Genomic DNA, 26,677 nt, shown 5'->3' on the forward strand with positions numbered 1-26,677 from the left:
TATTAGCTCTGCTACTCAGTGAGTTAATAGCTCTGCTAGTCAGTGAGTTATTAGCTCTGCTAGTCAGTGAGTTATTAGCTCGGCTAGTCAGTGAGTTAATAGCTCTGCTAGTCAGTGAGTTCTTAGCTCTGCTAGACAGTGAGTTAATGTCAGTGAGTTAATGCCAAGCACGTAATGGATTGCCACTAAGGGCAGGGAACTCTAAATACACAGTACTTGACGCCAATAATCTCCCTCCAATGTGTGGAGGACTTCCAGCACCCAGCCAAAGTAAATCTCTATCCCGTATAAAATCTTGAGGATGACTTTACCCTAAAAGAAAATGAATATGGGAATCGTTAAAAACCAACCAAATGGAGCCTGTAGCGAGTGGCTTGGTTAGCCAGTGCCGACGCCCTTGCTCACAACCAATTTCTAATTTATGTGGCTTGGAAATAATTAGCAAATCCAAGATAGATAAAACTATCTACTATTGAGAAACCATTAAAAAGTGCTCAAGTGCTATTTCAAAGTGCAATGTATAACCTTCATTCTAGTTGGGTTTATTTTCAGTCAGAGAATGGGCGTTTGCAAAACTGTTAAAAGCAGATAAAAGTTGTTTTAATCCTATCTGTGTAAAATCAAATTGTAATAAATCGTCAGTATAACTGATCTATGTCACTTTTAAAGTGTCTAGTTTAGGAGAGGCTAAGGCTATGGGCGTTAAATATTCACCAATATCAGACATATATACATTAAAAAGACAGGGGGGCAAGAGCACACCCCTGTCTATTGCCCTTGAAAGTTGGCATCTTGGTAGTTAAGCCTCCTTCTGTATTTAGTCTAACATGGAGTTCCGATTGCTCATGGAGACCATTAATTAAACGTAGGAAACCATCGGACAGGCACCATTTGTGCAATTTAACCCAGAGTAGATTTCGGTCTACCACGTCAAAGGCAGCAATAGGTTTTGATGGTGACAAACATAGACTGATGCTTCTTTTCCCAAACCCATAATTGAATGCATTTAAAAATCATGCCATTTAGGGTGGTATTCAAGTTACGTCAAATGCCTTTCTGCCACTTTTGTAGTCGACCAGAATCCTTAGCCAACTTTTCCACGTGGACAAGAATCAAAGAAGCAAAAACGTTTCTGTCCGCGTCCAATATGGACACTGGCCTATAATTGCTTGGGTCACTTATGAGGCCCTTTTCAGTTTTGGCAATTAGCTGGCGCTGAAAGCACTGTCTTAAAAGCTGAAACTATTGTCATTAACATAAGAACTTCAAACATGGGCTTTGAAAGAAGGTCTGTAATGCTTTTCCAATGCAGATGACATTTGAGGAGGGATACACAGTTGTAATCCCACCCATTCCTGCTCATCTCAGAACTCTTTGATTTTGAGTGAGCTCTACCATGGAGGCAGCCATCTTGGATGACTGTCTCTAAGGAAGCTCTCTGGAAACAAGCCTGCCATCTTTACATGGGAAAGATACCAATTAGTTAAACTTAGGTTAGAGATTTACCATTTTTCAAACACATGATGCCAGTGTTATTGTTATATAATTTTAGTAAATAGATAAAAAATGATTTTAATATATACAAAATCATTAAAGAGATAATATACTGGATACATTAGGAAATTGAGGTATTTTCCTACCAAAATGCAATTAAGTATTGGTTTGGCTTTAATGGCTTCTTGATAAATGCAAGCTGTGCGGCACATGCCATCAACAGAGTTGAGGAAGCCTCACAGAGAGCCAGCTGCTCTTTGGTCCCAACCCAGTCACAGCTCATCATGAATGGAAGCGTGTGCTGCTGGGAAGCAGCAGCCCGTGGAGAGAAGCTTGGGGTCAGAAACCCCATAAACATTACATGAATGATACCAGCGTATTTATAAATGCACTCGTAATGTAGCCTCGCAGCAGAGCTCATTTCTCTCTCGTTGTTAGTGTTTGGTAAAGTCGCGCTGTTATTGATATCCATTTATTACCTGCCGTTTTGTCTTGCTGCGAACATCCTGCCTCCCCTGCACTGTCTAGAGCCCACCCTGCCTCCCCTGCACTGTCTAGAGCACGCCCTACCTCCCTGACACTGTGTAGAGCACATGCTGCATCCACTACACTGCCTAGAGCACATCCTGCCTCCCCTGCACTCTCTATAGCACATCCTGTCTCCCCTACTGCCTAGAGCACATCCTGCCTCCCCTGCACTGTCTAGAGCATACCCTGCCTCTCCTGGACTGCCTAGAGCACATCCTGCCTCTGCTCAACTGTCTATAGCACATCCAGCCTCCCCTGCACTGTCTAGAGCACATCGTGCCTCCCTGCACTGCACAGCACACTTCCTGCCTCCCCTGCACTGCCTAGAACACATCCTGCCACCCCTGCATGGTGTAGAGCAGATCCTGCCTCCCCTGCACTGTCTAGAGTACACTCTGCCTCCCTTGAATTGTGTAGGGCATCCTGCCCCCCTGCACTGTCTAGAGCACACCCTGCCTTCCCTGCACTGTCTAGAGCACACCTTGCCTCTACTGTACTGTCTAGAGCATACCCTGCCTCCCCTGCACTGTATAGACACACCCTGCCTCACCTGCACTTTCTAGAGCACATCCGGTCTCCCCTGCACTGCTAAAAGCACATCCTGCCTCCCATGCACTGATTAGAGCACATCCTGCCTTCCATGCACTGCCTAGAGCACATCCTGACTCCCCTGCACTATCTAGAGCACGCCCTGCCTCCCCTGCACTGTCTATAGCACATCCTGACTCCCCTGCACTCTCTAGAACACATCTTGTCTCCCCTACACTGTCTAGAGCACACCCTGCCTCCCCTGCATTGTGTGGAGTGCATCCTTCCTCCCCTGTACTGTCTTGAGCACACCCTGCCTCTCCTGCACTGTCTAGAGCACATCCTGCCTCTGCTGAACTGTCTAGAGCACATACTGCCTCCCCTGCACTGCCTAGAGCACTTCCTGCCTCCCTTGCACTGTCTAGAGCACACCCTGCCACCCCTGCATTGTGTGGGGCACATTCTGCCTCCCCTGCACTGTCTAGAGCTCATCCTGCCTCCCCTGCACTGTCTAGGGTATGCACTGTCTAGAGCACATCCTGCCTCCTCTGCACTGTCTAGAGTACATCCTTCCTCCCCTGCACTGTCTAGAGCACATCCTGCCTCCCCTGCACTATCTAGAACACATCATGCCTCCCCTGCAGTGTCTAGAACACATCCTGCCTCCCATGCACTTCCTAGAGCACACCCTGCCTCCCCAGCACTGCCTAGAGTGTATCCTGCCTCCCCTGCACTGTCTAGAGCGCATCCTGTCTTCCCTTCACTGTCTGGAGCACACCCTGCCTCTCCTGCATTGTCTAGAGCACATCCTGCCCCCTGCACTTTCTAGAGCACACCTTGCCTCCCTGCACTGGCTAGAGAACATCCTGCCTTCCCTTCACTGGTTAGAGAACACCCTGCCTCTCCTGTATTGTCTAAAGAACATCCTGCCTCCCCTGAACTGTCTAGAGCACACCCTGCCTCCCTGGCACTGTCTAGAGCACATCCTGCCTCCACTGCACTGTCTAGAGCACACTTTGCCTCTCCTGCACTGTCTAGAGCACAACCTGCCTCCCCTGAACTGTCTAGAGCACATCCTGCCTCCCCTCCACTGTCTAGAACACACCTTGCCTCTCCTGCACTGTCTAGAGCACATCCTGCCTCCCCTGTCTAGAGCTCGTCCTGCCTCCCCTGCACTCTCTAGAGCACATCCTGTCGCCTTGCACTGTCTATAGCACATCCTGCCTTCCCTTCACTGTCTAGAGCACACCCTGCCTCTCCTGCATTGTCTAGAGCACATCCTGCCTTTCCTCCACTGTCTAGATCACACTTTGCCTCTCCTGCACTGTCTAGAGCACATCCTGGCTCCCTTGCACTGTCTAGAGCACACCCTGCCACCCCTGCATTGTGTGGGGGCACATTCTGCCTCCCCTGCACTGTCTAGAGCACATTCTGCCTCCCCTGCACTGTCTAGAGTACATCCTGCATCCCCTGCACTATCTAGAACATACCATGCCTCCCCTGCACTTTCTAGAACACATCCTGCCTCCCATGCACTGCCTAGAGCACACCCTGCCTCCCCTGCACTGTCTAGAGCGCATCCAGCCTTCCCTTCACTGTCTGGAGCACACCCTGCCTCTCCTGCATTGTCTAGAGCACATCCTGACCCCCCCCTGCACTTTCTAGAGCACACCTTGCCTCCCGGCACTGTCTAGAGAACATCCTGCCTTCCCTTCACTGGTTAGAGCACACCCTGCCTCTCATGTATTCTCTAGAGCACATCCTGCCTCCCCTGAACTGTCTAGAGCACACCCTGCCTCCCTGGCACTGTCTAGAGCACATCCTGCCTCCACTGCACTGTCTAGAGCACACTTTGCCTCTCCTGCACTGTCTAGAGCACAGCCTGCCTCCCCTGAACTGTCTAGAGCACATCCTGCCTCCCCTCCACTGTCTAGAACACACCTTGCCTCTCCTGCACTGTCTAGAGCACATCCTGCCTCCCCTGTCTAGAGCAGGTCCTGCCTCCCCTGCACTCTCTAGAGCACATCCTGTCCCCTTGCACTGTCTATAGCACATCCTGCCTTCCCTTCACTGTCTAGAGCACATCCTGCCTCTCCTGCCTTGTCTAGAGCACATCCTTGTTATGTTGTGGTTGAATCTGGTATGAAAGGGAGATGATGTATGATGCAGCCAGGAAAATGTTGAGTGCATCAGTGTATGAATGTTCTGAGTGAGTCAGTTGGGGGCCTGAGCTGGAGTGAGTGGATGGCCGGTGGGTCTTCTCCTCCATGTGTACTGTACTACCTATCCCTGTCCTTGTCCTGTCATCCAGACTACTGTAAATCCCTGAGAGTAACTGGAACTGTATAAATTGTACCAATAAAGCATACCTGGACCAACCTCAGTCTCCACAGCTGGTCTGTGTGTCCCGTGTGACTAATAAGAGACTTTATTACAATCCTGCCTCTCCTCCACTGTCTAGATCACACCTTGCCTCTCCTGCACTGTCTAGAGCACATCCTACCTCTCCTCCACTGTCTAGAACACACCTTGCCTCTCCTGCACTGTCTAGAGCACATCCTGCCTCCCATCCACTGTTTAGAGCACGCCCTGCCTTCCCATCACTGTCTAGAGCACACCCTGCCTCCCCTGCACTCTCTAGAGCACATCCTGCCTCCCATGCACTGTCTAGAGCACGCCCTGCCTCCCAGTACTGACTACAGCATATCCTGTCTCCCATGCACTCTCTAGAGCACGCCCTGCTGAGGCCAGTTAGGTCTCTAGAGTGGATGTTGTACTGCACCACCCTGTAGACAATTGACGTTTGTCTTTATCCCCAGATGCTAGTGTGGGTCATTTGAGAAACTTACAATTTGCTGTCCATTTAATTGTTCCGTGACCAGGGGAACCGGGGTGCTACCTACGATCCATGTGGAGGTAATGTTGTTGTTGTTATTGTATGCAACAGTACAGACCATTTAACAATTGTTGTCAGGTGAATTATGTTGCTTGTACAGAGCATGGTGTCTCTGTGTGTTGTCTGTTACTACAGGACCTCTAGAATACCCAGGTGAATTGAGGCACCATTTAGAAATGATAAGTGTCCCTTTTGTGGTACATGAGGCGAAACATAATTAGAAGACGCCTGTTAAAGGAATACCAGTGAAGGTAATTTAATGGTTTCATTCTTGGAACTTGTAGAGATGGGTTAACTAGTGGGCCCTTCTCGGAGTTTCGTTACTCTGATATTTATTTTCAGTGTTATGGATCCATAGAATTTGATTTATATGTTGTGCACCTTACCCCAGAATCATTTAGTAAACGCTTTTCTTTGATTTTTAGGCACAGTGGCCCTCCATTGTTGGTGTTGGTAAAGACCCTCTCAACACGGTGTTGAAGAAATCTGTAAATTTGACTCCCCTGAAGAATGTTCTCCCTACATTGGGCTTGATGAACAGAAACATGTTGGGATTGATGATGTTTTATGACACATTTAGAAAGTTGTATGTTGTGATGTAATTTCCTTTGTGTCCTGTACATTTTGTGGTTATGCTGTTTTTGTCATGCCGCCGTCTTTTGGTGGTCGCTGGCGGCTATGGAAGGCTTGGCGTTGGCGGCGCCATTAGACTGTCCCGTGTTTTTTCCTTTCACTTCCTGGTTTGACGGTCTAGTCTTTTCTCTTGTTTCCGTATTTAGCCACGCCCTTCTCTGGGCTCTGTGCGTTGCAACTTTGTTTCCTTTTGCCTTGTTGCCGTGCTCCTTCTTACCTTGCTCCGTACCTGTTGTTTTTCCGCTGTTTCTCACGCGGATTCTTCCCTCCTAGCTTTCTCCTCCCCCCTTCCCCTTTCCTGTTATCCCGTCCTTACGGTTCCCGTACCGTATTGGGTCTCTCCTCTCCTTCTTTTCTCTCGGACCGCGTCCCTGGTTCCTGCCGGTGCTTCCTTTCCAGTCCTTTGCACTGCTCCTTGCTCAATACCACCATCTCTGCAATCCGGTCTCTCCGGTTCTCTGCGGCATCGAGAAACTTACCTTCATATCTGCTGCTCCTGCTCTTACCTGCAATTCCGGACGACATTGGTCATCGCTTCCTGAACAGCATCAGTACCAGCTACATCCGTAGAGAGGTTTTTTTAAGCGGCTGCTTTTTTCCTCTCATATTGGTTCCTGCGGGACGGGAGCCGGCTGCTTCCCTGTTTATCAGGGAATCAGGGTGGCTTCTTCCCGCGGATGGCCGTATCTCTTCACAAAGAAGAAAAGACCCAAGAACAAGACCTCCAGACGAGAACTCGTCCCGGAAGAGACAGGTGAGGAGAAAGGGGAGGTGGACATTGATATATCATACATAGAAGATAATCCGCTTGCTCCTATCACACGTGACAGTTTGCAACGCCAAAAGGAGATATCAATGACTACCCCGGAACAGGTCCAAGAGCTGCTTACAGCAATGCAAAATGTGACATTAGAATTACAGGCTGTGAAGGCCGAAAACACTGCTCTGAGACAGCGAGTCGACCGCTTCGAACAGTCCCGGAGTGATCTACCTCCCATGCCTTTAGCCTGCAGTAAATATGATGGTTCACCTACTAGATTTAAAGAATTCATGGAGGCTTGCATAATCTATTTCACCATCAGACCTCAGACCTATGCCTCAGATACAGCCCGCATAGGTTTTCTGATTTCTAATCTTACGGGCAACGCTCTTTCCTGGGCTACTCCACTTGTGACCGGTGCCAGCTCGTTACTACACGATTACGCCGGGTTCACCGCCCAGTTCAAATTGGCCTTTGAAAGGCAAGAGACTGCGGTAGTTGCCAGTGAACAGTTACTTGATATTCGACAGGGAAATTCAGATCTTCTGTCCTACATCTCCCACTTTAAACGGGTGGCTGCAGACGCAGGCTGGCAAGAGAACGCCCAGTACACCATTTTTCGTCGAGGATTGAGGGAAGACCTTAAGGACGAATTGGCAAGGGTAACCAGACCCGCTACGTTAACTGACTTGTGGTCTACAGTGGTACAGCTGGATTTCCGCCTTTCAGAGCGGTGGTCTGAACATCGAAAGCAGCGTGGATTTCCTGCTACGGCTGATCCTGGGATTACCCCTCCCTCTCCTACCTGTCTGTCGAAAGAGGAGCCAATGCAGATTGGGACTACTCGAGGGCCACTTACCTCGGAAGAAAGAAGAAGACGCAGGGAGAACAACCTGTGTATGTATTGTGGATCCAACCAGCACATTCTTAGAGACTGTCCTGATGTACCACCATGACGATCGGGAAACGCCATTCCTCGGAGCTAGTAGGGACAAGTTACCGAGGGGGATTTCCTGGTCCCTTTGTTTCTTTATCAGTAACACCCATGAATACCACAGAAGACAACCGTCTCATGGTAGTTGGAGTTGAGTTGTTCATCTCTCAGCAGTCCTATGAGGTCCTGGCGCTACTGGACTGCGGCGCTGCAGGTTGCTTTATGGACTTGGTTTGGGCTGACAAGGCCGGCATTCGCCATTTGCAGAAAGACGAGGACCAAAAGGTGGAAGGAGTTGATGGTAAACCCCTGAGCTCGGGTCTCATTACCCATACCACTCCTCCTATGCAGATGAAGATCCTCCATCACAACGAAACCATTCAATTCGACCTGATCCTAGCAGCACATTTTCCAGTGATCTTGGGGGTTTCTTGGCTTCGGAAGGATAACCCGATCATTGATTGGACAAAGAATCAGCTGTCATTTACTTCAACATTTTGTCGTCAGTCATGTTCTTCGCAGACCCTGCATACTTCTGTCCAAATTATTCCAGATTTAGCCTCCAGATCAGATGTGTTGAAGGTAAATAGCATCCCCAAAGAATATCTCCGCTATCAGGAGGTGTTCACGGACGATGGCCCTCAGGAGTTACCTCCTCATAGACCAGAAGATTGTCAAATCATTCTCCAGCCCAATGCGTTTGTTCCTTTTGGGCGAATGTTTTCTCTTTCCCTCAAGGAAAAGAAGGCTCCCAAGGAATATCTGGATTCTAATTCACATCATGGCCTGATCCGACCTTCATTCTCTCCCGCTGGGGCTTCACTTTTTTTTGTTCCAAAGAAAGGTTCTAATGAACTTCGTCCTTGTATCGATTATAGGGGCCTCAACCAAGTCAGGCTTATGGATAGGTATCCCATGCCGCTGATCAGAGACATTCTGGAAGCAGTTCAAGGGGCTAAAATCTTTTCTAAGATCGATTTAAGAAGAGCCTACCACCTTTTGTGGATACACTCAGGCGACGAATGGAAAACAGCTTTTCGCTCTCCTTTCGGACACTACAAGTATTGTGTCATGCCCTTTGGTCTAGTCAATGCTCCATCAATTTTTCAAAGATTCATGGACCGCATATTTTCTGATCTGCTTTTTCATTGTGCCGTCGTCTACCTTGACGATATCCTGGTTTATTCTAAAGACGCCCAACTCCATTCTAATCACCTTCACCAAGTTCTTCAAAGACTGCAAGACAACCTACTTAAGGTCAATGCTGATAAGTGCGTCTTTCAAGCATCTGAGGTAAGCTATCTTGGCTTCATCCTGTGCTCGGAGGGAATCCGCATGGATCCCGCTAAGATCGACGCCATACTGCAATGGCCCACACCCCATTCCATCAAAGACGTTCAAAGGTTTCTAGGGCTAGCTCATTTTTACCGCAAATTCATCCAAGGTTTCTCGGATCGAGTCCTTCCCATTACAAAGCTATTAAAGAAGTCTTCAATGCCCTTTGTCTGGTCTTCTGAGGCAAGCTAAGCTTGGCTTTCCAACGACTGAAGGAGGAATTCTGCTCTGCCCCGGTACTTCATCAACCAGATCAAAGTTTAAGATTCATTGTAGAAACTGACGCCTCCTCCGCTGCGATTGGTGCAGCTCTTCTACAGGAACATGAAGGTTTGGAATATCCTGTTGCCTACATGTCCAAGACATTGAATGACAGCCAGACACACTAATCGGTAATAGAAAAAGAACTCCTGGCCATGAAATCCGCATGCGAGGAATGGAGACATCTCCTACAAGGAGCTAACCACCCCTTTGAAATCAGAACTGACCACAAGAATCTTAAAATTCTGCAAAAGATGGAATGTGTCAACTCCCGTCAGGCCCGTTGGGCGCATTTTTTCTCCCAATATGATTTCACATGGACCTACTTGCCAGGATCCAAGAACATCCTAGCTGATGCCCTTTCTAGAAGGCCTTATCCAGACATGTCTCAGAAGGAATACCCTAGTCTCATGCTTCCTGAAGTCAAGGTAATCTGTACGGTGGAGTCTTTCTTGGAAAGGGTTCGCAAGGCCACACAGTCTACCAGCATGTTTTCTGGCTCTCCTCTCTCAAAGGACATATCCATTCAAGATGGCTTATGTTTTAAGCAACAGCGATTATTCCTGCCAGACAGATTCACCCGTCATTCGGCTTTAAAGTGGTGTCATGATGACCCAACAGCAGGTCACAGAGGTGTTAAGAACACTCTGGAATTGCTTCATCGCAGGTTTTGGTGGCCCGGCATGGCCAAAGAAGTTTCAACCTACGTCAAGTCATGTCCTGTATGCTGTCGATCCAAACATTGCACTCAGAAGCCGATCGGGTTTCTCCAACAGCAGGATCTTCCTAAGAGACCTTGGAGCCTTATTTCCACGGATTTTATTGTGGATCTGCCACCCTCTGAAGGTTGTTCATGCATCATGGTAACTGTCGACTGCTTCACCAAGATGGCACATTTCACTCCCTTGGCTGGTCTTCCCACTGCCGCCGAGATGGCGGCTGTATTTGCCAGAGAAATATTTCGTTTGCATGGTACTCCGGACAAGATTATTTCTGACAGAGGTTCTCAGTATACTTCGAGATTCTGGAAGGAGCTTTGTGATAGACTGGGATTTGAACGTGCCTTATTTTCTGGCTTCCACCCGCAGACGTACGGGCAGACTGAAAGAACCAATGCCACACTGGAGCAGTATCTTAGGTGCTTCACGAATGCCCAACAGGATAATTGGGTTAGTCTGTTGGTCACCGCGGAATTTGCTTATAACAATGCCGAGCACAGTGCCACTGGTCTCGGTCCTTTTTTTGTTCCTATGGTTTCCATCCCAGCTTTACTCCTTCTCTCTCCTTTCCCCCTTCCACCACTCCATCTGTGGATGCCCTACTTACCAGTATCTCGGAAGCCCACAAGTCAGCCGCCGGTTGTTTGCGGGCAAGCAGTCTTCGGTATCAATCGTACTGTAATCTTAAGCGCTTGCCCGTTCCAGCATGGCGGAGGGGCACCAAGGTCTGGTTGTCTACTAGGTTTCTGCCTCGCTGGCTTCACCCCTCTAAACTGTCTCCCCGGTACCTGGGTCCTTTTCCTATACTTCGCCGGATCAACCCGGTGGCCTTCCGCCTCCTGTTGCCCAAGCACATGCACCGTCTCCATCCTGTTTTCCATTCCTCTCTCCTGAGGGAATGCAAGGGAGATCCCTATCATCGCCCTTTGCCACGGGATCCGGTTCCCACAGTGATTCCTTCCGATGAGTATGAGGTGGCCTCCGTTCGTGACTCCCGCTATCGGCGAGGTCGCTTGGAGTATTTGATCCACTGGAGGGGGTACCCTCACTCGGAGGACTCCTGGGAACCGGTGTCTCATGTGCACGCTCTGGCGTTGGTTCAACGATTTCACCGTCTGTTCCCGGGTAAGCCAGGGGGGTGTCCCTTGGGGGGGGGCATACTATCATGCCGCCGTCTTTTGGTGGTCGCTGGCGGCTATGGAAGGCTTGGCGTTGGCGGCGCCATTAGACTGTCCCGTGTTTTTTCCTTTCACTTCCTGGTTTGACGGTCTAGTCTTTTCTCTTGTTTCCGTATTTAGCCATGCCCTTCTCTGGGCTCTGTGCGTTGCAACTTTGTTTCCTTTTGCCTTGTTGCCGTGCTCCTTCTTACCTTGCTCCGTACCTGTTGTTTTTCCGCTGTTTCTCACGTGGATTCTTCCCTCCTAGCTTTCTCCTCCTCCCTTCCCTTTCCTGTTATCCCGTCCTTACGGTTCCCGTACCGTATTGGGTCTCTCCTCTCCTTCTTTTCTCTCGGACCGCGTCCCTGGTTCCTGCCAGTGCTTCCTTTCCAGTCCTTTGCACTGCTCCTTGCTCAATACCACCATCTCCGCAATCCGGTCTCTCCGGTTCTCTGAGGCATCAAGAAACTTACCTTCATATCTGCTGCTCCTGCTCTTACCTGCAATTCCGGACGACATTGGTCATCGCTTCCTGAACAGCATCAGTACCAGCTACATCCGTAGAGAGGTTTTTTTAAGCGGCTGCTTTTTTCCTCTCATATTTCTTCCTGCGGGACGGGAGCCGGCTGCTTCCCTGTTTATCAGGGAATCAGGGTGGCTTCTTCCCGCGGACGGCCGTATCTCTTCACAAAGAAGAAAAGACCCAAGAACAAGACCTCCAGACGAGAACTCGTCCCGGAAGAGACAGGTGAGGAGAAAGGGGAGGTGGACATTGATATATCAGACATAGAAGATAATCCGCTTGCTCCTATCACACGTGACAGTTTTAGACTCAGTTTTAGTGTTGTTGTTTTACTGTTTTATGTCAGAGTCTTTTTTTTATATGTTTTAGATAATTGAATTGATTTGAATGAATACATTTGATGAAAGAGTGTTTGGATTTACTGCACACAGTCTATTTTGTCAGGACTCTGTGTGGCGGGTCACCAGCAGATTGCTCATTCTGGTTGATGAGGTAATTGTGCAGAAAGTAATCATCTGACTCGTTATTTATACATATGATCCATTCCCTGTCGGCGGAGTGAGATGATTTATTTAGAATAGGGATTGTGTTTGATAAACCTATTGTAACATACTGTCTAGAGCACATCCTGCTTCCCATGCACTGTCTAGAGCACGTCCTGCCTCCCATGCACTATCTAGAGCACACCCTGCCTCCCCTGCACTCTCTAGAGCACATCCTGCCTCTCCTGCACTGTCTAGAGCAGATCCTGCCTCCCAGGCATTGTCTAGAGCACATCCTGTCTCCATGCACTGTCTAGGGCACACCGTGCCTCCCTGGTACTATCTAGAGCACATCCTGCCTCCCCTGCACTCTCTAGAGCACATCCTGCCTTCCATGCACTCTCTAGAGCACATGCTGTCTTCTCTGCACTGTCTAGAGAACGTCCTGCCTCCCCTGCACTCTCTAGAGCACATCCTGCCCCCCCTGCACTGTCTATAGCACGTCCTGCCTTCCCTTCACTGTCTAGAGTGCATCCTGCCTCCCCTGCTCTCTCTAGAGCACACCCTGCCTCCCCTGCACTGTCTAGAGCACACCCTGCCTCTCCTGCATTGTCTAGAGTACATCCTGCCTCCCATGCACTGTCTAGAGCACATCCTGTCCCCCATGCACTCTCTAGAGCTCATCCTATCTTATTTGCACTGTCTAGAGCACACCCTGCTTCTCCTGAACTTCCTAGAGTACATACTGCCTCCCCTGCACAGTCTAGATCACACCCTGACTCCCCTGTCACTGCACTGTCTAGAGCACACCCTGCCTCTCCTGCATTGTCTAGAGCACATCCTGCCCCCCTGCACTGTCTAGAGCACACCCTGCCTCCCTGGCGCTGTCTAGAGCACATCCTGCCTCCACTGCTCTGTCTAGACCACACTTTGCCTCTCCTGCACTGTCTAGAGCACATCCTGCCTCCCCTGTCTAGAGCAGGTCCTGCCTCCTCTGCACTGTCTAGAGCACATCCTGCCTCTCCTGCATTGTCTAGAGCACATCCTGCCTCTCCTCCACTGTCTAGATTACACCTTGCCTCTCCTGCACTGTCTAGAGCACATCCTGCCTCTCCTCCACTGTCTAGAACACACCTTGCCTCTCCTGCACTATCTAGAGCACATCCTGCCTCCCCCGCACTGTCTAGAGCACGTCCTGGCTCCCCTGCACTCTCTAGAGGCCATCCTGTCCCCCTTCCACTGTCTATAGCACATCCTACCTTCCCATCACTGTCTAGAGCACACCCTGCCTCCCCTGCACTCTCTAGAGCACGCCCTGCCTCCCAGTACTGTCTAAAGCATATCCTGTCTCCCCTGCACTCTCTAGAGCACGTCCTGCTGAGGCCAGTTAGGTCTCTAGAGTGGATGTTGTACTGCACCACCCTGTAGACAATTGACGTTTGTCTTTATCCCCAGATGCTAGTGTGGGTCATTTGAGAAAGTTACAATTTGCTGTCCATTCAATTGTTTCGTGACCAGGGGAACCGGGGTGCTACCTACGATCCCTGTGGAGGTAATGTTGTTGTTGTGATTTTATGCAACAGTACAGACCATTTAACGACTGTTGTCAGGTGAATTATGTTACTAATACAGAGCATGGTGTCTCTGTGTGTTGTCTGTTACTACAGGACCTCTAGAATACCCAGGTGAATTGAGGCGCCATTTAGAAATGATAAGTGTCCCATTTTTGGTACATGAGGCGAAAAATGATTAGAAGACGCCTGTTAAAGAATACCAGTGAAGGTAATTTTTTGGTTTCATTCTTGGAACTGGTAGGGATGGGTTAACTAGTGGGCCCTTCTCGGAGTTTCGTTACTCTGATATTTATTTTCAGTGTTATGGATCCATAGAATTTGATTTATATGTTGTGCACCTTACCCCAGAATCATTTAGTAAACACTTTTCTTAGATTTTTAGGCACAGTGGCCCTCCATTGTTGGTGTTGGTAAAGACCCTCTCAACACGGTGTTGAAGAAATCTGTAAATTTGACTCCCCTGAAGAATATTCTCCCTACATTGGGTTTGATGAACAGAAACATGTTGGGATTGATGATGTTTTATGACATGTTTAGAATGTTGTATGTTGTGATGTAATTTCCTTTGTGCCCTGTACATTTTGTGGTTATGCTGTTTTAGATTCAGTTTTAGTGTTGTTGTTTCACTGTGTTATGTCAGAGTCTTGGTGCAGACTTGGAATACAGTACAGGAAGGTAAAGGGTTCCAGCCGGGGTCGCAGGAGAGCATAGGTTGTAGGTGTGGAAAGAGGAAGCTGGGAAACACACATGGTGCTCTTACCTTAGGTGGTACTGCAAAAGGTAAGGTGCACAGGGACGCCACAAACAGCAGATGGTATCTAGGCCTCCCTGGTCTGGACAGGTGCGCAGGAGCCACAGCGTCTCTGACACACCTCCCCATTCTTGTGTATATTTGCAGGGAGATGCAGGAGCGCACCCTCACAGATGCATACCTGTAGTTCTCCTGTCTGCATTGCCAATGGGCCATGCAAGGCTGAGGAAGCAAAATGCCTCAACCTTGATTATTCAATTGGACATGAGCACTGGGGAGCTAAACTGTCAAAGGGAAACCATGTATTCTATTGACAGTTTAAGCCAACTGTGACAAATCCTTGGATGTTGCCCCTTCTGAGGCCGAGGGGGGTGAAGCCGCTACCCAATAGTTCCCGTGATGGTGGTACTAAGTGGGCTGGATCCCGCCCTGTGGGACTAGGGATGACTATCCAGGGGGAATGTGGTATTCGCACACTACACCACACCCTCCCTCACCCTCCTACCCTATACATGTCACCTGGATACCAGACACCTGTATGTATACCTCCATCAGAACACAACATATACAAGTGAATAGGTCCAAAGACACTATGCTCAAAACAGCCCCTCCCAAACTGTCTCGAGAACATCCTGCCTTCCTTTCTTGAATTTATACACAGTATTATGTGAATGTTTTGACGAATCCTAATTTGTTTTTGTTCTTTGTTACACACACACTTTTAGGAGTCTGTGCCGAATATATTTTGGTTCGGTGTGTGGTATATGTATTATGTTCATCTGTATATCCGGTTTAACAAACCGTTTCTTTGTGATGTCTTTTTGAATCACCCATGTTCACTCTGATTCATACAGTGGTATGTATAAAGCAGTGAGATTTATTTCTGCAATACATACACTAAAGAGTGATTCCTTCTCTGTATATGCAGTTTTTGACTGTTTGTTTGGGAGGGGCTGTTTTGAGCATAGTGTCTTTGGACATATTCACTTGTATATGGTGTGCTCAGTTTACCCTCCTGGGTAGAATAGGTTCCATACCAGGAGCCCTATTTTTTGTTTCTACCTCCATCAGAAGTACTGCGACGAGGAAGAGTAGAGATTACCCACTTGAAAAATACTTAAGGACTGGGATGAAGAAGAAGGTAGATGACCCAGTGGAGAACAACCAGCCTATTACCAAGATGAAAGAGAGGTCCAGAGCAATGAAGACCTCCCTGCGGAACAGACAGTATTCTAGTCAATGTAAACCATGTTTGAGCAAATGGAACATAAAAAGGGAAGAAGGACTAGAGATATAGTCTAACCCTCCCTGGAGGATCTGTGAGCATCGATGGAGTAGGGCGAGGGAAGCAGAAGCAGACTGGGATGCAAAGGAGGGAACTGAGTGGTTCAAAGCCGGTCCGTGAGAGAAGAACAGCATGGCACGCTGATGGACAGGAGCTCCAGGTGTTTCTCAAGCCTGGGAGGATGCAGAGAAGGGAAGCTGCACAACCAGGAAGATGTCAGAGACTTCGGAGCTACTGAAGTACAACCAAAGTCCACAGAATCCATAGGAGCCCCATGGCTGTTGGCAGATGCCCAGGTGAATCCAGAACACTCGCGGACCATGCACAAAGGTACGTGGGTTGCCAGGAAGGTGTTGGGGTCCTGAGAAGGCTGTGGCAGATATAGAAGGGGCGCAGAGAGCCACCAGCTCCATGCTGTGCCTGAACGGAGGGTCCAGGAAGCAGGGAAAGTCAAAAGGGTCGACTGGGAGACACTACCTGAATAGTGCGAAGCCAAGTAGAAGGTAGAGGGCACCTTCCTCATCACAGCCTTATCGGGGAGACAGACAAAGAAGTTCAAAGGGGTGAAGACCCACCCAACCAACATTACTAAGGAGGACAGACCGTACCTGGCAGGCTAGTGCACCAAGCTGGTCCAGGTCAGGGGGAGTCATTCCCCAGGCCATTGCGAACTATCACATATAAGCTTGAGAAAGGCCAGGGGAAGGGTGGCATCCCCACTGAGAGCGTGAACTGTGTACTGAAGCCTGAGCAATTATAGCGGAAGGGAGACAATCCCCCTGAAAGCATGAACTATAAAACAAAGGCTGAGAAAAGGCCAGATGAAGGGAGTCTTTCCCACTGGCATTGTGAAACCTAAAGAAGGTTAGGGGAGAGAGTCACTGGCACCCTTGTTTCTGGATCGGCAAACTCTGAGTCTGCCTGCTGTGGCCGCTGTGCCCAACAGGTCTGACAATCTGGGCGCAGCGGCCACAGTAGGCAGACCAGTCAGAGAAGCACTGGCACTGTAAGCAACGGTGCTGGTGCTTCCATGTCCCCACTCCCATAGAGTCCCATAGGAGTCTATGGGAATGGGGACTTACAATTAGCCGGTGCCTGAGTTCCCAGGCCGTAGGACTCACAATGAGCCGGTGGCACCTGGAAGTCAGGCGTTGGTAAATTATTATGGGTCCGGCGGCAACCCGCTGGTACCACCGGCAGGGTTACCCCAGACCTGTAATGAGGCCCATTGTTTGTCTGAAGCCAGGGAAGACCCTAAGAGCCACTGGTAACATGGTAACTCTGCAGCCAGGTAAGAACACTAAGAGCCACTGGTACCATTGTAACTCTGCAGCCAGGGAAGACACTAAGAGCCACTGGTATCATTGTAACTCTGCAGCCAGGGAAGAGACTAAGAGCCATTGGTACCATTGTAAATCTGCAGCCAGGGAAGACACTAAGAGCCACTGGTATTATTGTTTGTCTGCTGCCAGAGAAGACACTAAGAGCCACTGGTACCATTGTAACTCTGCAGCCAGGGAAGACACTAAGAGCCACTGTTACCATTGTAACTCTGCAGCCAGGGAAGACACTAAGAGCCACTGGTACCATTGTAACTCTGCAGCCAGGGAAGACACTAAGAGCCACTGGTATCATTGTAACTCTGCAGCCAGGGAAGAGACTAAGAGCCATTGGTACCATTGTAAATCTGCAGCCAGGGAAGACACTAAGAGCCACTGGTATTATTGTTTGTCTGCTGCCAGAGAAGACACTAAGAGCCACTGGTACCATTGTAACTCTGCAGCCAGGGAAGACACTAAGAGCCACTGGTACCATCGTAACTCTGCAGCCAGGGAAGACACTAAGGGCAACTGGTATCATTGTTTGTCTGCAGCCAGGGAAGACACTAAGAGCCACTCGTACCATTGTAACTATGTAAAGAGGGAAGACACTAAGAGCCACTGGTATCATTGTAACTCTGCAGCCAGGGAAGAGACTAAGAGCCATTGGTACCATTGTAAATCTACAGCCAGGGAAGAGACTAAGAGCCACTGCTATCATTGTAACTCTGCAACCACGGAAGAACACTAAGAGCCACTGGTAGTTTAGTTTAGTTTATTGTTTACTTGTTAGGTGCTTATACAGCAAGTGGATTCTGTTTCAAAGCACCCACAGGGCAACAGGGAGGGAACAAGGGAATGCAGTACAATTAAAATACACAAACAAATACAGTGGGGGAATGGATGGCTGAACCTACTATGCCTTGTGAGAATTCAGAACGTGCAAGTGCAGCAAGGAAGAAGGCAGTGGGGCAAGGGCTGGGCTGTTCGAGGTCGAGAGTGAGCCATAGAGGACGTGTAGGGTATAGTAAGTGCTATGCGGCCTGGAGCCACGTTGGATCGCAGGTGTGGATCTCCAGTGCAGAAGATGAGCCGAGGCAAGTGCTGAAGGCAGACAGAAGCTGGGGAGATTGGGTTTGAGTGTCCAGGGGCGCTGAGGATGCCTAGGTGTCCACAACACCAATCACAGCAACTGTGAGCTCAACAGAGGAGGGAAGAAAGGAAGGAGGAGGAGAAGAGGAAAGTCTTGAGGTGCTTTTGTAACTTAGGAGGTTCCTGATCAAGACGCAGAGGGAGGGGGAGACTGTTCCATAGGAGGGATCCAGCTGAGGAAAGAGATCAACCTCCTGCTCTCTGTTCAGCAAAACGCTTTACACACAAGAAGTTGGTGCCAGAGAAACGTAGAGGTCTAGAAGGAGAGTATTTGGTAAGAGAGAGTTTCAGATAATGTGGTCACTTGTAACTCTGCAGCCAGGGAGGACACTAAGAGCACTGGCAACATTGTAACTCTGCTGCCAGGGAAGACACTAAGAGCCACTGGCAACACTGTAACTCTAAAGCCAGGGAACAACATTAAGAGCCACTGTAACACTGTAGCTCTGAAGCCAGGGAAGAAAACTAAGGGTCACTGGTACCATTGTAAATCTGCTGCAAGGGACGAACAATAAGAGCCACTGGTTCCATTGTAACTCTGAAGCCAGGGAAGAAAGCTAAGAGCTACTGGGAACACTGTAACTCTGCAGCCAGGGAAGACACTAAGAGCCACTGATTCCATTGTAACTCTGCAGCCAGGGAAGACACCAAGATCCACTGCTATAATTGTTTGTCCGCAGCCAGGGAAGACACTAAGAGCCACTCGAACCATTGTAACTCTGCAGCCAGGGAAGACACTAAGAGCCACTCGTACCATTGTAACCCTGCAGCCAGGGAAGACACTAAGAGCCACTGGTATCATTGTAACTCTGCAGCCAGGGAAGACACTAAGAGCCACTCGTACCATTGTAACTATGAAAAGAGGGAAGACACTAAGAGCCACTGGTACCATTGTTTGTCTGCAGCCAGAGAAGACACTAAGAGCCACTGGTATCATTGTAACTCTGCAGCCAGGGAAGACACTAAGAGCCACTGGTACCATTGTAACTCTGCAGCCAGGGAAGACACTAAGAGCCACTGGTACCATTGTTTGTCTGCAGCCAGGGAAGACACTAAGAGCCACTGGTACCATTGTAACTCTGCAGCCAGGGAAGACACTAAGAGCCACTCGTACCATTGTAACTATGCAAAGAGGGAAGACACTAAGAGCCACTGGTACCATTGTTTGTCTGCAGCCAGAGAAGACACTAAGAGCCACTGGTATCATTGTAACTCTGCAGCCAGGGAAGACACTAAGAGCCACTGGTACTATTGTAACTCTGCAGCCAGGGAAGACACTAAGAGCCACTGGTACCATTGTTTGTCTGCAGCCAGGGAAGACACTAAGTGCCACTGGTACCATTGTCACTCTGCAGCCAGTGAAGACACTAAGAGCCACTCGTACCATTGTTTGTCTGCAGCCAGGGAAGACACTAAGAGCCACTGGTACCATTGTAACTCTGCAGCCAGGGAAGACACTAAGAGCCACTCGTACCATTGTTTGTCTGCAGCCAGGGAAGACACTAAGAGCCACTGGTACCATTGTAACTCTGCAGCCAGGGAAGACACTAAGAGCCACTCGTACCATTGTAACTATGCAAAGAGGGAAGACACTAAGAGCCACTGGTATCATTGTAACTCTGCAGCCAGGGAAGACACTAAGAGCCACTGGTACCATTGTTTGTCTGCAGCCAGGGAAGACACTAAGAGCCACTGGTACCATTGTAACTCTGCAGCCAGGGAAGACACTAAGAGCCACTGGTACCAGTGTAACTCTGCAGCCAGGGAAGACACCAAGATCCACTGGTATTGTTAAACGGGAAATCATATTGTGCCTCCTTTCTTGTATATATTGGCCTAAGCCCAGTCGCTCTGCGAAGAAAGCCGCGTTGCAAAATCCCGATTTTAGACCGACTTCGCCGCCATTTTCGGATCGTCCGCCATTTTGATTTCTGTTCAAATGTAAGTCTGTGTTCTAAAATTGTGGACTGTGTTTCCAACTTGTAACCAAGCCTTCCCGAACCTTGCACCTTAGTTAATGTTTGGGCTGTCCGCGGGCCGAATGTTTAGACTGAGTAAAAAGACCTTGTCCCATGCCTGACTTGTGGTCTAAGGATTGTCTGCAACAAAACACCAGGAGGTTAAGGGAAACACTTAGATTCACAAGCACACCCTCATATTAAGGGTAGAACCCTTGAGAACAACAAAAGAGCTTGTGACTCAAAACTAACCACTTTCTTGTAGAAACAGAGAATAATAGTACATGTCCTTAATGGACACCATTGTCATCACTGATGGAAGTCAAAGACGATCAAGACATATAAAAATTGCATATTTTAATTAGTATTCATACAGATACAATAGATGTGATAAATACAAAAATTGATGTAAATAATTTCTCATAAGCTACAATCATTCACTATCATAATATAAATCAGTAATTGTCGATAAAACACATGACATTAAAGAGCACTACCGTTGCAACACATTTCCACAATTAAGTCCCAAAAGTGGGGACCTAGATGATTAAGTGGCTTATACGCAGTGATAATGCATGATAAAATTCATTTGCTTACTCTCCCACTCATCATCATTCGTACCATACATACTCATTCATGAATCATTATTCATTCATACACAAACAATACATTTCAACAATCATAAAAACAAGCCCAACATGTTTCTTTCCTATTAGCGGGTAATTCCATAGAAATTCATCAGGGGCAAAAAAAGTGGAATCAGTGCATCATAGCAGTACTAGAGTCTTGTGTTGCCACAATTAAGGGTGTTCCCATCAAAGTTTAAATACTTCGTATTGTGGATTTTCAAATTTATATTTTTCCGTAGAAAATCCTAGGCGAGGACTTCAAACAGACTCTTATCCTACAAGAAAGCGGTACAGGAGAACAGTCTATCAGTTACTATTCTAGATTATGTATTAAACCAAATTATAACACAAGGCAAATCACAATTAATATGCCCGAATATCAAAGTTTATTATTAGCTCTGTTTGCAACAGTTTCAAAAAAGACATATATAGCTCAGATTCCCAATCCCCTGAGCCTCATTAAGCCAAAGAATTGGCTAGATCTAACAGCCTTGGGGTAAATGGAAAATCAAACAGGTGAAAAAGTGATTCACAGTACCCCAAGAGAGTATTTCAAGTGACGGAAATCCAAACATAGATCCTAGGTCCACATAAAGTAGTGGTCACAGTCAGAGGGAAAGAGAGAGTAACAGAGAGGAGAAAAAAAAGAAAAAGAAAAAGAAAACGAAAACAGCAGACAGGGAAGGGGAGAACCTCCCGAGAGAACAGATTTCACCAGTCAAGATCGGGCAATTTCAAATTCCGCCCAGCGTTTATTACACTGGGCTCTAATAGTGCTGTTTCATAGTCAAACTGATTGGGAGAGAAGCCATTTGCTCACAACCAAGTGAGATCTTGAGTTTTCAGTGTTACACGTCGTATCTTATGGACTCACCGGAGTAACAGGTCTATATCCCTAAAACGACTCAGGGAAATTCACATTACATTGTGGACCAAAGTGCATCTTTTGAATGGTTGACCTCCAACGCTCTGCATCCAACTTCGGCAGGTGCTCAGTTCACAATACGGGAGCATGTTTTACTCAAATGGAGCATCAGCTCAATCACACGTTTCAAATCTGAAATGAGTCAATCAACAATTCTTCGGTCAGGAACTAAACTTAACCGCATCCAGTCACAAAAGGCCACTTTGCCCAGTCGATAAGAAATAGTGAAACATTAAGATTTTCTCACAATTGGGTAGGAAAAGAGATCCCTCAGATTAACCATGAGCTCTATGTCTCGTGTTTTACCCGGCAAAACGTCCCGCACCGCACCGGATTGGGAATCACGTTTTTATGAACATGCTCGCCCCTCATCCGGGTGCCCTTGTGTGTCGCACTGTATAAGAAAAAAGTCCAATATTACACCTGCCTATTAGTCATCGATGTAATTCGAGTTGAGCCAAGTGAGCATTTGTATCCATATGTGCAGTTGATTATTACGGTCTATACAAATGCTAGCGGCAGCGGCAAGCTAGCTGAATTATCCCGCATTCTCAGTCACTTCCCATAAACCGATACTTTTTTCCTTGAATTCACACTACGGTGTCCTTTAGGCTCATACGGAAAGTGAACTAATAACCCCAGTAGTGAGACACCCGATGGCGAAAGCTTCACTTACCTTAAGTTGTATCCATAGCAGCTCGCTCCGCTGCATGCCACGTAACAGCGAAGAAAGATCCGCGCCAGATGCGGAAGTAACCTCTATGTTGGCCGTGTATCAGGGCGTGTTTAAATGCTTCCGGGTGGCAGGGTAAAGACCAATCAGATCGGACCTGATGGCATACTCGTAACTGTCACGTGAATTTCAAAAAACCCTGTGACAGTACTCTTCAATGTGGGCGTACCCGACAAGCGACATCGCTGGCGAGTTACGCCCAACTCCCTCACTCCGAGCCAGCCCAAATCACGCACCTACAGTCCACGGTCGGGCAGGGAGAAGCAAACAGAGTGCACGCGTTGGACACAGGAATCCAAACGCGCACACTCCACGGGAACTGCACACCAGTCACAGTCAGCAAAAACAGGTTAGAGTCACTGAGAACAGTAGGAAGTGTGAGTAATTTGCTTATGTGTTGGTATGGGTACGTATTATGTGAACAACAGCACATTAGACCCATGACTACTAAACGTAGCTCCACAACACTAATCACCTCGTCTATGCTACCCAGTCAAATTTCTCGTTGAGGCCGTTTGTCATACTTTTATTCAGATAAATAAATTCATGTTCTTTATTTGACAGGGCAATTCTATCCCGATTGACATCATTACTGGGTTTAAGTTTGTAGCTCACCGACCAGGAAAAATCCTGTATCTGGTGAATACTCTCTACCCAATGGTCTACCAATGAAGCATTTTTGGTCTGTTTTTTCAGACAGCTTCGATGTTCACCTATGAGCAGCTTAACCTTTCTCTCCGTCTTCCCTACGTATGTTTTATTGCAGGGGACACCATATTATATATATTACCCAGCTAGTATTACAGTTTGTGAGAGTCTTCTGTAACCAGGGGGTTTTTAGACCAATGTCTATTGATGTACTTTTTTTTGTAAAGGCACAACATGTGCAGGATCCGCATGGGAGATGGCATTTGGATGCTTGAAGGCCCCAAAGTTGTGTCAAAGTGGGGGGAGTTGTAGATCTTACAGTGATGTCATTTCGGGTGATTGCTTCTTTAATATTAAGGCTTTGTTTGAAAGCTATAATAGGTCTGGCAATCGGATTGGAGCCCTTTTCCAATAGCTCCCAGTGTTTGCAAATGAGATGTCTGATGGTGTTTGGCATATGGCTATTGGTGTTAACAAACACTAAACAGTCCTCTTTAACCTTATCATTCCTCTGCTGTTTGTACTGAAGGAGGGATTCTCTATTGTTGTTTTCAGCTATCTTTCGAGCGACATTCACAATATGTTTTGGGTAGCCTCGCTTCAAGAGGCGTGTCTGCATCTTGTTGGCTTCTATTTTGTAGTCTCCTCTCCTGGAACTGTTCCTCTTCAATCTCAGGAACTGTCCGAGAGGAAGATTGTCCCGTATGTGCTTAGGATGAAAACTATTATAGTGTAGCAAAGAGTTCTTATCAGTTGGTTTATTAAATGGTTTCACAAAAAGATTATGTAAGATGTTGTCTGACATGATGGTAATGTCCAGAAAATCCACCGTCTGATTGCTATATGAGGATGTAAATTTTAAGAACACGTTCTGTTGATTCAACCATTTCAGAAATTCATCCAATTGTACCGACGTGCCTCTCCAAACAACAAAAATGTCGTCAATTTAACGACGCCAAAGTCTAATATTATCCTGATAGGGATTAATATTAGTCATAATTGTTCCAGTCTCGAAGAACTCCATATACAAGTTAGCCACACTCGGTGCTAGTGTAGCTCCCATTGCTGTTCCTTGAATTTGTTTAAAATAATTCCCATTGAAATGGAAATAGTTCTCTGTTAAAGCCATTTCAGCACACCATAAAATGAAAGATATGGGTGTCTTAACAGTAGTGTGGTCCCTCAACAATTTTTCTTCCAGCATTTCAAGTGACGCTTGTTGCGGTATTTTGTGAGTCAAAAGGCATACCCTCTTCTTCCATAATGATTTGTGTTGTGTCCTGAACATATGAGGTCATGTTCTTCACTAATGGTTGTAGGAATGTATCCGCAAAACGAGACAAGGGCTCTAAGACTGAATTTACACCGGACACAATAGGTCTTCCTGGGGGTCGGGTGAGGGATTTATGGATTTTAGGAAGCACATAAAATTGGGGTATTGTTGGTTTATCCTTCACCAAAAACTATGCTTCTTTTTTGGTTATCCCCCCTCTTTCTTCTGCTTTTATGATTTTATTCGTAATGATCTTAGCCAGTTTTATCGTTGGATCTTCTTTCAGAGGCTGATAACATGTAAGATCCAATAGTTGTCGATTGCATTCTAATATGTAGTCCTCCCGATTTAGGAGGACTGTTGCACCTCCCTTATCTGCCTTGAGGATAACTATTCCATGATTGTTCAGAAGATCATTCATAGCTCGAGTCTCTGCAGTGCTAGTATTGTGGAACATAGTTTTTCTATAAGTTTGTTCCAAAAGCTCTAGGTCTTTAAGGACCCTATGTTCAAACACTCTAGCTTCTGGACTATGTGCAGAACTAGGGGCACACAAATTGGATCTATTTTGGAGGCCTGATTCAGGGGGTTCTGTTTCACAGGCCTTGTTCTGAAAGAACTGATGTAGATGAATCTTTCTCATCAGTTGATGAAATTCTTGTCGGAATTTGAGTGGATTGTGTAGATTTGTATACACAAAACCCATACCCCTTTCAAGTAATCTCATTTCAATCTGTGTGGGTATATATGAGGACAAATTTACCACAATGCCTGCATGCTCCTCGTGGTCACTCTGGGTTCCAAGTCCCAGGCCTCCGGACTCCGTTCTAAAAAAGATTGCGCATTACCCCTGTTTGCGGGGTTGCCTCTCGTTTGACCTCTATTGGAATTGTTCCTTCCTCTGGAGTTGTTGCCTCTATTTTGCTTGCGGTAATTACCTCTTCCACGATTAGTGGGAGCCGAACCGTACGTACTTCCGTCGCTTGAGCTAAAGGAAGTATTGGCAAAAGCGACTTTCCATTGTGGACCAAAGTGCATCTTTTGAATGGTTGACCTCCAATGGTCTGCATCCAACTTCGGCAGGTGCTCAGTTCACAATACGGGAGCACGTTTTACTCAAATGGAGCGTCAGCTCAATCACACGTTTCAAATCTGAAATGAGTCAATCAACAATTCTTCGGTCAGGAACTAAACTTAACCGCATCCAGTCACAAAAGGCCACTTGGCCCAGTCGATAAGAAATAGTGAAACATTAAGATTTACTCACAATTGGGTAGGAAAAGAGATCCCTCAGATTAACCATAAGCTCTCTGTCTCGTGTTTTACCCGGCAAAACGTCCCGCGCCGCACCGGATTGGGAATCACGTTTTTATGAACATGCTCGCCCCTCGTCCGAGTGCCCTTGTGCTAAGGCTTACTGCTTAAATCTGGGAATACACTGTTGCCATTGTAACCTGTTTGTATGTGAATCAAAGATAATCTGTGTGCATATTGTTGTACATGCCATAAGTAAACTCGGCACAAACTCTAGACCATGGATTATTAACTTGCAGGGGGGCTGGACATTATTACTGAATTGTATAAATACTTGAATGTCCAGATGTCCAGTACCTCTCACTTCTCACACTGAAGGGCTGGTATTCACTGTGATGTACTGAGGGCCAGATAGCTATCTGATTTGTTGCTTTGTAAACTGTGCAGTAGTAATTAAAGATCTGTGAATCTTTATAAACCCATGTTTGGTATATTTCCTTTTGTGGTACTCAGCCTGTACTCAGCCTCGATATTTCCTCTTTCTTTTACAGATGGCACCCGAATAGGGACCCTCAAGATTGATGCCATCTCGTTGAAGGTTGATGCGGCTATCGGATCAGGATCAGACGGTGAAAAAGGGGGCCCCTTTCTTGGATGAGAAGCGATACCTCAACAGTACTGCACAACCCGTTCCCTGGACGGTGAGCCCGCGGTCCGAGACGGCATCTTGATGAGGGTCCATATATCGAGGCGGGCAGTTTTGCCGAAATCACCAACCACGTGGGTCCCTTGATAGTTCTTTGAAATCCGATCGGAACTCCTTAGTTCTTTGATCAGGTGAGTCGTGACCCGATTCTTAAGTATCCTGATAATTTGTATTGGAGCATTGCACTCGCGAGTACAATTATTGACCAGGTAACACCAGT

Source organism: Ambystoma mexicanum, chromosome 4p (assembly GCF_040938575.1).
Source record: "Ambystoma mexicanum isolate Mex_15411 chromosome 4p, UKY_AmexF1_1, whole genome shotgun sequence".
Lineage (NCBI taxonomy): Eukaryota > Metazoa > Chordata > Amphibia > Caudata > Ambystomatidae > Ambystoma > Ambystoma mexicanum.